Raw genomic sequence first — 17,297 nt, 5'->3', positions numbered from 1 at the left:
CCTTTGGAATATCGTAGACAGGAAGATGAATCGAGATTCGGAAAGAAATAAGCACAACATTTTCAAAAGAATTCGGGGTGCCTGGGAAAGCATACCCAAGGATCAAATTGAGCGTGTTATAGATTCAATGACTCGTAGGTGTGCAGCTGCTATCAAAAGTAATGGATGCTATCGACTACTAGCCAAAATTTAATTATTTTAATTTTAAAAATCCAAAATTTGCTTTAGTTTTGACCAAGCAAAAATTAGGTCATTTTAGTTTTCCATATATTATTTTTCGTTCAAAATGATTTTTGTATTTTTATTTTTAGTTTCTTAAAAGTGAATTAAAGACCTAATATAAAAGTGGAAAAATAATTACGTTTTTTTATTTTTGTAAAAGTTATAGGACATTTATTGTCTTTGCGATTGTAGTTGCTTTAGTTTTGGCCACCAGTATATATATATATATATATATATATATATATATATATATATATATATATATATATATATATATACATATATATAATAAATATAGAAATATGGTAAAATCAGGAAGTAACTTCATATGGGCACTACTGTGAAACATCGACCTACATTGAAAACGTTCTTCACCCCTTATAATCCAAGATGACAAATAGAGGCCAAATCAAAAATATTGCAGAACAACATAGCATGTCAAACTGAAAAAAAATCACGTGATTTAAATAAGTAGAAATAGTTGTATCCACCTCATAATTGAGGGCAGACTGATTTTAGAATAGTCAAATATAATTACTATTTTACACCCATTACCGTAAAATGGGAACTAATTTTATTTGTTATTTAAATTGTAAATTGGAGACCCTTAAAGTCCATATTTTTCATCATAGTATAATTCTATGACGATTTAACAAATATTCGGTCCCCTGCTACTTTCTTACATTTGTAATTTGTTCATGTTTTCACAATTTATTTCATATAGATGTACATCCCAAATCTACGTTCCCAATCCATATTCTCTTGGGGGTTACAAATTCAATAGAATACACAATTTTCTTTTTGACCACACATTAGATGTGAAAGTGGACTTGGGGATACTCCAATGTGGAGACTTGAATTAAGTAAATTCATATGTGGCAATTATCTGTATGTTGGTTCCTTACTCCAGGGTAGCATAAATACAACTTTTTAGCCAAATCAATTGATGAATGTGGTCAAGACCAATATGGGCCCTACTTCGAAAATTTTATGCGAAGAGGTTCTCTACCCCCTTAGAAACAAAGATGCCAAATAAGGGCCAAAAACAAAAGAAAGTGGCGGAGACCCTAAAAATAGCAGCAAAAGCGATTTAAGGTATCTTGAATGTTCGGGAAGAATTTCTGGAAGGATAGAAATCCTTTTCTTACTAAAAGTCCCATTCGCTCTACTATTTTGCACCTTTTATATTTGGTATTTTACTGATTATAATCCCAAAAAATTTTGCATTTTGAGCTCTCATTGGACGGATTATTGTCACATGAAAGAAGTATGTCCACGCTTTGAAATGAGCCCCATTAGTATTTTTCGGTCATTTTTGTTTGTTTAAATGTGTGCGCATCTTCCGGCTGAATCACGATGTAGGCCCTGGAGTTGAAAGGTAGATGTCAGTTAACATCGTATTTCGCACTTATTTCATTTTTTTGGTGAAAAATTGTATATAGTGAAAAATTATTCTTTATTTTGTTCACAAAAAATCCACTGAATTTAATATGATAATACAAATTGAAAAAAATTGACAAAAGAAGAATAACAAATTGAAAAAATTGTCAACTGTTCGCTAATTTTTTACAGCAACTGTTTAAAGATCCTTACAAAGTTTGTTAATAGAATGTATTTTTATTTTAAAATTCAATTCCATGGAAAAATTTTTCGATATTTTTCCGATTTGAGAATTTTTGCAATGAGATCTTTTTTTCGTGATTTTTAGCGTTTTTGAAAAAGTAATTATCTTTTAACTTTGTTTTGCCAACACATAATTCGGTACTACACTTCCATTTAATCCGCCATCGATTTCAGTTCTCAAGAACTCAAGTCAATTAAATAAATTGGTATTAATATTCGAATTCAAAAATAAAATATAAAAAACACTACAAATGTACATTAGAAAAAAAGTAAGTCAAAATGGAAAAATATCATGCAAAATAAAACATTACTATTGTACATTTCAAAAGTCAAAATGAAACTGTTACTATATCACATTTTTACCCGATTTTTTGGATATTATCATTTTCGGATAGGAAATAATTCCGAATTTGTATGAATCATTAAAATCAGTTCAGCGGTTCTTAAGTTATAAGCGTAGTAACTAACACAACTTTCTTTTATATATATAGATTTTTTTTATTTTATTTTTTTTTTGTGAACAATTTTTATTTTTAATGCCATCGCCAATTTTTTCATTGATTTGTCTAAAAAATTGTATTTAGGCTACTCTGGGGTAGAGAATCATCTTACAGTAATTGTCCACTTAGGCATTTTTTTAGGTATAGTCCGCACATAATGTACCAACAAGTCCAGTTGCCCAACCAATGTGTGATCTGAAAATAAAATTTTGTATTCTATTGAAGTTATAACCCCCAACAGAATATTGGTTGGGAACGTAAATTTGTGATTTAAGTCTATATGAAATAAACTCCAAAATGTGAAACTGGGACTTATTCAGTCGGAAATTGATGCAGAAAAATGAAAAAATACGAATTGAAATACGTCATTGAATCATACTATGATGAAAAATATGGGCTTTAAAATTTAAATGACAAAAAAATAAATAAATAAATAAAATAATTCCCATCTTACTGTAATGGGTGTATTATTATCTTCGACAATTCTGAAATCATTTTGCCCTCAGTTATGAGATGGACAAAACTTAATACCATACAGCACGGTGTTCTAAACTTTGGAAATACAAATTCCAAATTACAGCACATTTGAATGAAAAATGTTGCTAAACTCTTTACAATACCAAAAATTGAGCTAAGTTTTCACATGGGGCCATTATAAATGTTCTTTATCATATAGGTTTTTAACACTCAAATTAAAGCATATGACTGAAAAATAAGATCCTGTTCCTTACGTAGTTTGTCAATACAATGTACTACTGTTTTGAAATTCGATTCCACTGACTTTTTTTCGATTTTAGTATTTTTGCAATGAAATCTCTTTTTTCGTGATTTTTTGGCGATTTTGAAAAAGTAATTATCCTTTAACTTTTGTGAAATTGCGTTAAATTTTCGTTTCGCCACCACATAATTCGATACTATACTTCAATGTAACCCGCCTGCAATTACAGTTCTCAAGAAATCGAGCCAAACAAATAAAGTTATTCAAATGATATTATTCCTATAGTTCGGCCAGGAAGCGAATTGGATGGACGGAGAGACACCTCTAGATCGATTTCAAATGTCATGAAACGGATTTGGTCCAAAGAGACCTAGGGTCTCGAACCGTTGTTTCGATTGGACACGTTTTGGCCTATACCTATCAATACATCATACAGAGTGAGATAAAACACCGCAACAAAGTCAAACGCCATTATTTTTTAAATTTTATTGAATGAAAGCAAAAAATGTCGGAAATAGCATCAAATTTTGAAATAGGTTTACATTTGTTGGAATGTTCAAGGTCTGCGGTCAAAAAGTTTGCGTGCCCAAGGCTTTAATACACCCTCCAGAATATTTTCGCGATATTCTCTTCTAGATTTCACCACATGAGCAACGTCGAAGTGTTCAGAGCATACAGAAGACGTTGTTTTAAATTCTACCTGCAAACGTTTCTACCCTCGATACTTCATCCTTTGGAACCGGAAAAATGTACACCTTCCTGGAACCTCCTTCTTTCTGCATATTTGGAAAATTCTCAGTTTCAAATTCACGAATTTTCCTGTTTATTTATAACTAGCAGGACCGGTCCGCGTTGCCGGCCCGTACTTTTAGATTTTAATGCATATTTTTAAAGTATAATGAATCGCAGATCTGACTTATGTAAGCGGCAAAATTTTTATTGTCTCTGTAGTAATTTCTAAATAGAAATAAATATTCATCGCAAAAATTATAATAGATTTTCTCATACCGCGGTTTAAGATATTTTGAATAGCCTGATCTTATTTTTCAGCCATATGCTTAAATTTGAGTGTTAAAAACCTCTATGATAAAGAATATATATACTTTGCAGGGTCTAACATGAGTATTTCGAGGAGTAACAAACCGAATTACAAATTTAATTTTCTCATCTACAGAATGATGGAGGGTATAAAAACTGAGCCGTGCTCTTGAATGGAAAAAGAGGATCACGTTTTTAAAACACTATAAATCGACCGGTACGTGAACATTATTTATAATAAAAATTGTGTCGCATATATGAATAAGATTTGTGAAATGCTTTAAAAAATGGACATTAACAACTAAAACTACGGGCCGGCAAAGCGGACCGGGTCAGCTAGTTAAAAATAAAATTAAAAAAAAAATAAAGATTATGGCGTTTGACTTTGTTGCAGTTTTTTTAACTCACCAAAATCTACATAAGAATATAAATAAATAAAATCAACACTCATTTTACTGACAGGGTCACCCATCGCGTAGTTTGAGCGATGTAAGTCAGTATATAACAATTGATAATATCTACTACTTCTAAAGGTGACATTTATTCTAATAAACGAAATAAGAAAACTAGATGGTACAGTACCGCTTAAAATGTTTAATATCATTATACAAGTAAACATAATGCGCATACTTTTTAATGAAGGTAAAAAATAATAAGGACAAATATAGACAAATAACATGGTTACAAAAATTTATTTTTGGTTCCATTAATCCGCATATCCATTTATACTATAATGATTTGATATAGAGCTGGATCTAAAAAAACACATATGCCTTTATTAAATTCAACTCCATGCCAATGAGATGACATCATTTAAAAAGGTTATTTAAATCTCTTTGCAGTAAGTCAACATTTATTTGAGATTTATGAGTCATGAATAATTTTACAACATCAGCGTACATTAATAATTTACAATACTTAAAAGAAATGGTAGATCATTAGCAAACAACTTGTCCAAGATGACATCCTTGTGGAACACCAAACAAAACGATCTGTGGATGAAATCCATAAAACCAAGTTTCTATTAAATCCTATACGTTCAAGTTTGAAAAAAGTGACTTATGATTGACTTAATCAAAAGCTTTGCTGAAGTCGGTAAAAATTGTACAAGTTTGTTTGTTGTGAACAAATCCTTTAATTACCTCTGATGAGAATTGAATAAGATTAGTAATGGTTGAGAGCCCTCTGCGGAAACCATGTTTTTTATCAAACGTTCCCACGTCTCACATTCTCACTCCTGCAGACCGAGGGTGCGATCTTCATTTACGTACACATGATCCGCATCATAATGGCAATTTAGTAGGGAATTGAAGACCATCTACAGAATCTAATTCATCAGCTAGTTTGTCAAAATATAAAACATGTATTTTAATTGTTTAAAAATAAAATTATTTTAGATTTAACTAGCTGACCCTGTCCGCGTTGCCGGCCCGTAGTTTTAGTCTATTATGCATATTTGTCAAAGCATAATTATTCAAAGATATGACTGTTATAAGTGTTCATGTACTGGTCGATTAATTTTTAGTTTTTAGTCAAATGAGCAGTAATTTGGAATTTACTGTATTTTGTACACCTCATAATTGAGGGCTGAATGATTTAAGAATAGCCAAAGTTAATTACTTTTTTAAACCCATTAACACCTCAGATTGTGCATTAGAGTTCTCATAAGTCCGCCAAAAGGTGGACTTGTGGGGGTACTATTACATGGAGAAAATTCTAAAATTTGTAGATATGTTGAAATTTTTGTGTACGATTTTCACCCCCCCAAATACACATTTTTAGCCAAATCCTTTGAAATAAGGTAAAATCAGGAAGTACCTTCATATGGGCACTACTGCGAAACATCGACCTACATTGAAAACTTTCTTCACCCCTTATAATCCAAGATGACAAATAGAGGTTAAATCGAAAATATAGCAGAACAACATAGCATGTCAAACTGAAAAAAATTCACGTGATTTAAATAAGTAAAAATAATTTTATCCATCTCATAATTGAGGGCAGACTGATTTCAGGATAATCAAATATAATTACTATTTTACTCCAATTACCGTAAGATGGGAACTAATTTTATTTGTCATTTAAATTGTAAATTGGAGACGCCATAAAGTCCATATTTTTCATCATAGTATAATTCAATGACGATTCAACAAATATTCGGTCCCGTGCTACTTTCTTATATTTATAATTTGTTCTTGTTCTTGGACTTGGGATACTCCAATGTGGGGACTTTACATGAATAAATTTCTATGTGGCAATTATCTGTACGATGGTTCCTTACGCCAGGGTAGCATAAATACAATTTTTTAGTGGTCAAGACCAATATGGGCCCTACCCCGAGAATTTTCTACTCCCTTAGAAACAAAGATGCCAAATAAGGGCCAAAAATAGAAGAAAATGACGAAGACTTCAAAAATAGCTTAAATCATACAATGGTTATTTATGATCGATATCATATATCATATTGCAGGTCATGAAAAAGCGATTTAAGGTATCTTAAATGTTCGGGAAGAATTTTTGGAAGGATAGAAATCCTTTTCTTACTAAAAGTCCCATTCGCTCTACTATTTTGCACCCTTTATATTTGGTAATTTACTGATTGTAGTCCCAAATTTTTTTGCATTTTGAGCTCTCATTGGACGGATTATTGTCACATGAAAGAAGTAGGTCCACGCTTTGAAATGAGCCCCATTAGTCTTTTTCGGTCATTTTTGTTTGTTTAAATGTCTGCGCATCTTCCAGCTGAAGCACGATGTAGGCCCTGGAGTTGAAAGGTAGATGTTAGTTACAATCGTATTTCGCACTTATTTCATTTTTTGGTGAAAAATTGTATATAGTGAAAAATTATTCTTTATTTCGTTCACAAAAAATCCACTGAATTCAATATGATAATACAAATTGAAAAAAAAAAAAATGACAAAAGAATAATAACAAATTGAAAAAATCTTTAACTTGTTCGCTGATTTTTTACAGCAACTGTTTAAAGATCCTTACAAAGTTTGTCAATAGAATGTACTTTTATTTTAAAATTCAATTCCATTGGAATTTTTTTTCGATATTTTCCCGTTTTGAGAATTGTTGCAATGAGATCTCTTTTTTCGTGTTTCTTTTTAACGATTTTGAAAAAGTAATTTTCTTTTAACTTTGGTGTGACCGCATTAAATTATTTCGGTATCATCTATTCCGTTTCGCCACCACATAATTCGGTACTACACTTCCATGTAACCCGTTATCAATTTCAGTTCTTAAGAAATCAAGTCAATTAAATAAATTGGTATTAATATTCGAATTCAAAAATAAAATATAAAAAACACTACAAATGTACATTAGAAAAAAGTAAGTCAAAATGGAAAAAATCATGCAAAATAAAACATTACTATTGTACATTTCAAAAGTCAAAATGAAAATGTTAACATATCACATTTTTACGCGATTTTTTTGGATATTATCCTTTTCGGATAAGAGACAATTCCGAATTAGTATGAATCATTAAAATCAGTTCAGCGGTTCTTAAGTTATAAGCGTAGTAACTAACACAACTTTCATTTATTTATATAGATATAGATGTATAGATAGATTAAAAAGTATGCGTGGTCAGTTCCTCAGCCCCCAAACAAATACTTAAGGTTGGAGGGAAGGTCAACAGTATCTCGTGCAATAATTTTTAAACCAATATCTTGTTTATTTGGGAAATATAAGGATTTTAGATAAATCGAAATAGTGGGCGTAAAAGGAGGCGTGGTCAATATTTTTTTCTTTAAAAACCTAACTCGGGGTATGACAAACGTTTGTACAAAAAATTATGCAAATCGGTCCAGCCGTTTTCAACTGATTCCGTTACTAACAAACAACAATTGATTTTTATATATATAGATAGATAACTTCTAAACTCATACCAAAATTTACATTACAGTACACAGAGTTAAAGTCAACACACATTTCAGTAATTCGTGCGCTAAAAATCGGTATATAATAATTGGTAGTATTTACTAGATCTAAAGGGAACATTAATATATGAGATTACGAAATCTGAAGGTATGTTATCATTTAAAATTTTAAGTACAAACATGGAGTGTAACGTAATACGTCTGCTTTTAAGTGTGGGCAATTTTAGCCTGCTAGCATAAGATAGCAAAGCAAAATTACTATTCCAATGTAAACCTCGTAAGACAAATTGCAGAAATTATTTTTGCACGGATTCTATTTTATCTGAGTATATTGCATTTTGAGGATCCCATACAACAGAACCGTACTCTAATATAGGTATAACAAGACACGTAAATAACTGTTTTGTTATATATGGATCAGAAAATTCTTTGGCCCACCCTTTAACAAAACCTAAAACACAATTTGCTTTATTTACCATTGTTATTACATGGTTATTGACGGCAAGATCGACAAATGAGTTCACAATTGATAATGAATGACCGTTAATATTACAGGGTGAGAAACTGCAACCAACTTCAGACTGCTGTCATTTCCAAGCCACTCGCCCGACAGCTGTTAAAATTATTCCAGTGACAGCTCATTATATTGTTTACAAGCCTACAAAAGCATTTTGTTGAGAATTTTCCAGAAAAAGAGTTATTCGTGATGCAATTCAAGCGTGGTAGTGTGATTTCTTTATATTTGGTTGGAAAACCACAAGTGGCTATCGTTAGAGCACTCCAGCATTTAACTGTGTATAAATCTTTTGTGTCTCGTACCATCACTCGTTACCGTCATACTAGTAGCGTAGTCCGACATAAAAGAAGTGGACAAAAAAAGAAAACATTTGTTGTCCAGCAGTTCAGCAGGTCAGCTGAAAATGTGCGCCGATGGTCGCTCTCCGCTCGTATTAATCGACCGTGGCTTCAGAATAAATGCCGAATATTATTGTGAACATATTCTGGAGTGTGTATTAAAGCCTTGAGCACGCAAACATTTTAGTCGCAGACCTTGGACATTCCAACAGGATTCAGCACCATCGCACTCAGCACGCGCCACCCAAGAATGGTTACAAAATGAGGTTCCAGTGTGGTGAATCAATGGCCGCCAAAATCTCTGGATATCAATCCATTGGATTATTGTGTCTGGAGTATTTTGAAATATTTGAAAAGCAATTTCGAGTAATTTATGGAATTGGGTAAATCGTTGATAAATAAAATAAAGATGAACGATAAAATATAAATAAATAAATTTAAATAGATACCCTTCAAACAAAACTAGTTGTGATCTATCTTTTAAGCAGCGTTCGAAAATAAACAGTATGGTACCGCAGTATTCTGTACCGTTCCGAGGTGGAGTGGTGCCCTAAGATAATGTACCGTACCGGAACACAACCCTAAAAAAATATTTTAGTGACTCTGTACCTGAGCACAACGAGAATCGTAGTGTACTGCATTTGGAGCACTAAAAAACGTAGTGTATCACAGTCGGAGCACTACGAAATCGTAGTGTTCCGTAGCCGGAGCACTACAAAATCGTAGTGTACCACACGTGTGTTGTTTACGACTTGTGAGAAAAATTAGATGTTTGATGTTTTTGATAATGCAAAAATTACTAATTCAATATTATGAAAATAAAAGCTGCATATTTTTATTTGTCATGTATGTTTAGATTGGTTTCAAAATTGAAGATAGTAGAAAAATTTAAAAAAGAAAACGAGTTTAAAAGCAGTTAGTTCGGCCGGGCCGAACTTTGAATACCCTCCACCATTTGGAACGAATTTGAAAATAAAATCCTTAAAAATTCTGTCAAAATTTTAGAAATACTGAATATAGCCGTTATATTGGTGTCTAAGTCATCACCAAGTTCAAATTCGGAACTTGAAATAAACGGCGAATAATCTAGCTAAAATCGTGAAAATATTGTATATAGGGAGGTACCGTGATATCGGAGCTGTGCGAAGACCTGGACCAGCATAGACAATTTTCTCTCATAGGCTGTAGCATCCATTACGAACTTTAAATACGACATTTCAAACAATTTCGGCGAGTATTGTACCTAAACTCGTCAAAATACCGAATATAGGGAGGTACTGGTATGTGGGGCCTATACGAAGACCTGGGCCTGCATAGACAATTTTCTGTCACAGACTTTAGTTTCCATTACGAACTCTAAATGCGTAATTTGAAAAAAAATCCGGTGAATAATGACGCTAAAATAACCAAAATACCGAATATAGGGAGGTACCGTTATATGGGGCTATACGAAGACGTAGACCTGCACAGACATTTTTCTGTCTTAGGCTCTAGTATCCATCTCAAACTTCAAATACCAAATTTGAAACAATTCCGTTAAATAATGTCGCTAAAATCATCGAAATACCGAATATCGGGAGGTACCGTTATATGGGGGCTATACGGAGACGTGGACCTGCACAGACAATTTTCTGTCTTAGGCTGTAGTTTCCATTTCGAACTTCAAATACCAATTTTGAAACAATTCCGGTGAATAATGTCGCTAAAATCATCAAAATACCGAATATCGGGAGGTACCGTTATATGGGGGCTATACGAAGACGTGGACCTATATGGCCCCGAACTTAACCTGCCTACTGTAAAAATAAACCTGTGTGCAAAATTTTAGCCTTGTATCTCAATTCGTTCGAAAGATAGCGTGATTACAACAGACAGACAGACGGACAGACAGACAGACGGACATCGCTAGATCGACTTAGAATTTTACGCTGATCAAGAATATACACCTAAGTCTGTTTTTACACGGTAGATTGGTTCCAGAAGAAGCCGTGTAAAAAAAACCGTGTAAAAAAGACATTGGTCTTATTCAAAAATGGGTGATTTGTTCCTAATCTCTAAAACCTATTAAAATTAGTGAAAAACAAGAATTTTTAAGAACAAGAATTCATGAAATCACCGATTGCTTAATTGCAATTTCATTTTTCTTTATAGTTCTCATTGTGGCTTCATTTAAAGCGAATGTTTTACCAAGAGCAGTTGAGCCTTCTCCATTTCGAAGGCGATCTAAAATTTTAATCTTGGTTTCCAAAGAAATTGCCTTCTCTTTTAGTTTTTTATCTGACATTTCCTTTTAGGGATACATAAAATATTTAACAAAATTAAAAAACATAAATAACTGAATAAATACAAAATATTTTTTGGCTTACCTTTTATCTTAATGCGTTAAAATTAAATTTAAATTTAAAAATTGAAGTACATAACATTTCAAATCGCGCTAAATGGAATAAAATCGTGTAAAAAAATTAAAAATATTCAATTTTCAAACCGTTTTATATCAAAACCGTGTACAAAAAGACCGTGTAAAAACAGACTTAGGTGTATATACTTTGTTGAGTCTGACATGGGTATTTCGAGGAGTTACAAACGGAATGACAAAGTTAATATACCCTTCATAGTATGGTGGAGGGTATAAAAAATTAGTGGTTACCAGCTACCGAAAACTTTTGTGGTAAAAAACTAAATATGCCAAATATATAGAACACAAACGCGCAATGAAAATACAAAATTGTGTAAAAGTCAATGGAAGTTTTTTTTGTTTAATTTAGTACGTTTTTTTATTTTTTCTTTAATTTCCACTTATACAAACAGTGATACTCATATCGAATTTTGTATAATTTAGCAAAGTCGGAAAGGATATTCAATTAGAAACTGTTGTTTCACTTAATAATGTCTGTAGTTTTAAATTTATAATTTCTTTCATAATAATCATTTTATTCATTATTAATGCTATTATACCAAAAAATCAAACATCTAATATTTGTTTCCAAATTATAAAATGCACATTGATGCCAGTACATTTCTTTTTAGTGTGGTGCATGTGGTACACAACGATTTTTTAATGCTCCGAGACTGTAAAGTATATTTAGAGACGAGACTGTAAAGTATATTTAGACATAGCAACAGAGTTATTAGTTTAGTCTGATTTTTTATATTTACGAAAATTTTTTTTTTTAGAATTTTTTAAACTCTATATCTCAGATATAAACTCTATATCTCTCGAACACATTCCAATATGTAATTTAGATGTTTTTAACCAAATTTCGGAGAAAACCAATAAATTTTTATTGGAAACAATGCCATCAGTATATAAACTGGTTAATTTTGTATTAAGCTCCCCTTACATTCTGATAGCAAATATAAAATGAGTCATTTAGTATTTTGGCACCGAATCTGGTCTTAGAGGCAAATGAGCTAAATTATCGGATCTCTCCAGTAATTCTTTAATAAGAGCCCAAAAAGGCCAAAATAAAAAAAGATTTTGAAAGAAGATCTACTTTCAGAAAATGCAGATCGGAGTTTATAGCATCTCAAAAAGTAAACTCCCTCAATTTTTCATTTTATATAATAGCTTATGTCATCTGCCGTTATTTCTGTTGCAAACCTTATCACAAATATAATTTTCATGGCGGCAGCCATAGATAATGCTCTTTGGATAGGTTGACTTTTGTCAGTAACAGTCTCGGGACGATCACTAGATATGGGATGTGATAATTCCTTAATGTCATGAATGGATTCTGAGGTTTCCTTGGAAACCTCGCTATCATTACTCATAACCTCAGGATTATTTACTCATTTACTTATACCGCTGTTAATTACCGGAACTGGGTGTGTAACAACACTGACATACGACGGTTTACGCTCAGTCTCAGTTGTATCAGTGATTATAACTGACTGCAAATGTTTTACAAAATTGTAAAAGTCTGCAGAGTGTTTCCTACATTGCACACAACACCAACGAACACCAACATTATTTCTTACTGTGTCTACGACTTTTGCTTTAATCCTAGCACATTTAGCATGTCATTGATTAAGACAAAACCAACAGGTAACACCCAATTCATTCTCGCAACAATATTACACAATTCAAAAGGGAACGTCATTTTATTTATTTTAATCTATATATATAAAAATCAATTGTTGTTTGTTGGTAACGGAATCAGTTGAAAACGGCTGGACCGATTTGCATAATTTTTTGTACAAACGTTTGTCATACCCCGAGTTAGGTTTTTAAAGAAAAAAATATTGACCACGCCTCCTTTTACGCCCACTATTTCGATTTATGTAAAATCCTTACATTTCCCAAATAAACAAGATATTGGTTTAAAAATTATTGCACGAGATACTGTTGACCTTCCCTCCAACCTTAAGTATTTGTTTGGGGGCTGAGGAACTGACCACGCATACTTTTTAATCTATCTATACATCTATATATATAAATGAAGTTGTGTTAGTTACTACGCTTATAACTTAAGAACCGCTGAACTGATTTTACTGATTCATTCAAATTCGGAATTGTCTCCTATCCGAAAAGAATAATATACAAAAAAAAAATCACGTAAAAATGTGATTTATTAACACTTTCATTTTGACTTTTGAAATGTACAATAATAATGTTTTATTTTGCATGATTTTTTCCATTTTGACTTACTTTTTTCTAATGTACATTTGTAGTGTTTTTTATATTTTACTAGCTGACCCTGTCCGCGTTGCCGGCCCGTAGTTTTAGTCTATTATGCATATTTGTCAAAGCATAATTATTCAAAGATATGACTGTTATAAGTGTTCATGTACTGGTCGATTAATTTTTAGTTTTTAGTCAAATGAGCAGTAATTTGGAATTTACTGTATTTTGTACACCTCATAATTGAGGGCTGAATGATTTAAGAATAGCCAAAGTTAATTACTTTTTTAAACCCATTAACACCTCAGATTGTGCATTAGAGTTCTCATAAGTCCGCCAAAAGGTGGACTTGTGGGGGTACTATTACATGGAGAAAATTCTAAAATTTGTAGATATGTTGAAATTTTTGTGTACGATTTTCACCCCCCCAAATACACATTTTTAGCCAAATCCTTTGAAATAAGGTAAAATCAGGAAGTACCTTCATATGGGCACTACTGCGAAACATCGACCTACATTGAAAACTTTCTTCACCCCTTATAATCCAAGATGACAAATAGAGGCCAAATCGAAAATATAGCAGAACAACATAGCATGTCAAACTGAAAAAAATTCACGTGATTTAAATAAGTAAAAATAATTTTATCCATCTTATAATTGAGGGCAGACTGATTTCAGGATAATCAAATATAATTACTATTTTACTCCAATTACCGTATGATGAGAACTAATTTTATTTGTCATTTAAATTGTAAATTGGAGACGCCATAAAGTCCATATTTTTCATCATAGTATAATTCAATGACGATTCAACAAATATTCGGTCCCGTGCTACTTTCTTATATTTATAATTTGTTCTTGTTTTTCACAATTTATTTGATTTGGGATGTACATCTATATCTACGTTCCCAACCAATATTCTCTTGGGGGTTACAAATTCAATAGAATACAAAATTTTCTTTTCTGACCACACATTAGATGTGAAAGTGGACTTGGGATACTCCAATGAGGGGACTTTACATGAATAAATTTCTATGTGGCAATTATCTGTACGATGGTTCCTTACGCCAGAGTAGCATAAATACAATTTTTTAGTGGTCAAGATCAATATGGGCCCTTCCGAGAATTTTCTACTCCCTTAGAAACAAAGATCTTTGGCCAAAAATAGAAGAAAATGACGAAGACTTCAAAAATAGCTTAAATCATACAATGGTTATTTATGATCGATATCATATATCATATTGCAGGTCATACAAAAGCGATTTAAGGTATCTTAAATGTTCGGGAAGAATTTTTGGAAGGATAGAAATCCTTTTCTTACTAAAAGTCCCATTCGCTCTACTATTTTGCACCCTTTATATTTGGTACTTTACTGATTGTAGTCCCAAAAATTTTTGCATTTTGAGCTCTCATTGGACGGATTATTGTCACATGAAAGAAGTAGGTCCGCTCTTTGAAATGAGCCCCATTAGTCTTTTTCGGTCATTTTTGTTTGTTTAAATGTCTGCGCATCTTCCAGCTGAAGCACGATGTAGGCCCTGGAGTTGAAAGGTAGATGTCAGTTAACATCGTATTTCGCACTTATTTTATTTTTTGGTGAAAAATTGTATATAGTGAAAAATTATTCTTTATTTCGTTCACAAAAAATCCACTGAATTCAATACGATAATACAAATTGAAAAAAAAAAAAATGACAAAAGAATAATAACAAATTGAAAAAATCTTCAACTTGTTCGCTGATTTTTTACAGCAACTGTTTAAAGATCCTTACAAAGTTTGTCAATAGAATGTACTTTTATTTTAAAATTCAATTCCATTGGACATTTTTTTCGATATTTTCCCGTTTTGAGAATTTTTGTAATGATATCTCCTTTTTCGTAATTTTTTTTTTAGCGATGTTAAAAAGGTTATTATCTTCTAACTTTGGTGTGACCGCGTTAAATTATTTCGATATCATCTATTCCGTTTCGCCACCACATAATTCGGTACTACACTTCCATGTAACCCGTCATCAATTTCAGTTCTCAAGAAATCAAGTCAATTAAATAAATTGATATTAATATTCGAATTCAAAAATAAAATATAAAAAACACTACAAATGTACATTAGATCTGAGGTGTTAATGGGTTTAAAAAAGTAATTAACTTTGGCTATTCTTAAATCATTCAGCCCTCAATTATGAGGTGTACAAAATACAGTAAATTCCAAATTACTGCTCATTTGACTAAAAACTAAAAATTAATCGACCAGTACATGAACACTTATAACAGTCATATCTTTGAATAATTATGCTTTGACAAATATGCATAATAGACTAAAACTACGGGCCGGCAACGCGGACAGGGTCAGCTAGTTATATATATATTTTTTTTTAATTATACAAGTTACAACTATATTTTTTAAGATCAGATCTGTAGCTGGAATTTTTTATTTATCAACTCTTTTGAGATGGCAAACTAACCAAGAAGAATATGTTACAGCAACTAATTAGCTAATGTAACAAAAGAAACAGGGTAAAGAGGAGAATGCAAACTACACAATTTGAAAATTGATATTACTGTAAACACAAAACAAACTTTAAAAATATTAAACACTTTTAGACACTTTTTTTTATCAGATTAATTAATTTAATAAAAGAGATAATTAATAACTTTTTCAAAAGCGCGGAGCACCACAATTTTTGACACTAATCACAACAAGGCTGCCAATCTGATCCACATGTTGAAATGGTCTTAGGATAGATTTGACTTTAATAACTATAATGACAATAAAGAAAACTTGTTGGAAAAATTACTTTTCCTTAATTAGGTTAAAATTACCCACCTGCGGTAAACATTTCAAAATGTTCCGAGCGTAGCCTCTAAACTCAACTTGCCATCTGATGAGTGGATTCAAATTTTTCCGGAGTAATACAAGAAAATTGGTATTTTTGTACTGGAAATTTTTGAAAATCCCCTAAAAATTCGAAAATGGACCCACTATGGGGTTTTAAAAATCTACACTTATATTGATATCTCTTGTAGTTCCGAAGATATTCGTGATGCAATTCATGAAATTGATGTCTTCTTCTCTAATATGTATCTAACCTTTATAGTTCCGAAGATATTGACTTTAAAATCAAACTCCGGCTATTTCCAAAAGTTATAAAGCTTACAAAAACTATGGATCGCGTAGCCGGTGTTGGACATACCTCAGAGGAGAAAATCTCAAGCCCTGGCCGAAGGCCTGCTACTTACAAAGGTTATAAAGTTTAGAAAATCTATGGATCGCATAGTTGGTGATGGACCTACTTAAGAGGAAGAAAAACTAAAAAACCGGCCGGAGCTACTCAGAAAAGCTAAAAAGGTAAGATAGCGGATTTTATATCCAAACATCCGGGTCGAATATCCGGGTAACCGAGTATTTTCCCCACGAAAAAATTACTTGGCCGCAATCAGACTTAAAATATTTGAAATTGATCCGAGCATAGCCCCAGAACTGATACCCATATCTATTCTAAAAACACGCTTATATTCTGATTTTTTACCCAAACTTCCGGGTCAAAAAATCGGATAAACAATTACGACCGCCGTTACATATTTTTAATCTGGAAGCCAATTTCTATACGTGGCTATAGCTATACTAGGATTAACCGAAACCTTGCATTCATTTTTTTGTTGAAAATCCTAATTTTTTAAATACCGCTTATATTTTTCAATTTAAGTACTTTAATTAAACCACTAATTGACGCTATGTAAAAGTTAAAAATGTTCAACTTTATTTATTCTGATCTTAAAAATATAGTTGTAATTTTTAAAATTAAGAAATATTGATAATTATAAAAAGTAAATAAA

General features: G+C 31.9%; 1 protein-coding gene across 3 annotated transcripts in view; it reads left to right on the top strand.

Moving 5' to 3' along the window:
* Positions 1 to 17,297, top strand: part of LOC101891263 (docking protein 1) — a 104,154-nt gene that overhangs the window by 29,614 nt on the left and 57,243 nt on the right. Inside the window, exon 2 of one of the 3 annotated variants that reach the window (XM_059118470.1) lies at positions 16,559 to 16,809. The exons of the other annotated variants lie outside the window; for them this stretch is intronic. The gene's annotated coding sequence lies outside the window, so the exon portion shown is untranslated. The remainder of the gene's footprint in view (positions 1 to 16,558; positions 16,810 to 17,297) is intronic. 3 annotated transcript variants of the gene reach the window in all.

Source organism: Musca domestica, unplaced genomic scaffold (assembly GCF_030504385.1).
Source record: "Musca domestica strain aabys unplaced genomic scaffold, Musca_domestica.polishedcontigs.V.1.1 13, whole genome shotgun sequence".
NCBI classification, from domain to species: domain Eukaryota; kingdom Metazoa; phylum Arthropoda; class Insecta; order Diptera; family Muscidae; genus Musca; species Musca domestica.
Note: the sequence above shows the minus strand (reverse complement) of the source record. Positions and strands in the feature narration are given on the sequence as shown.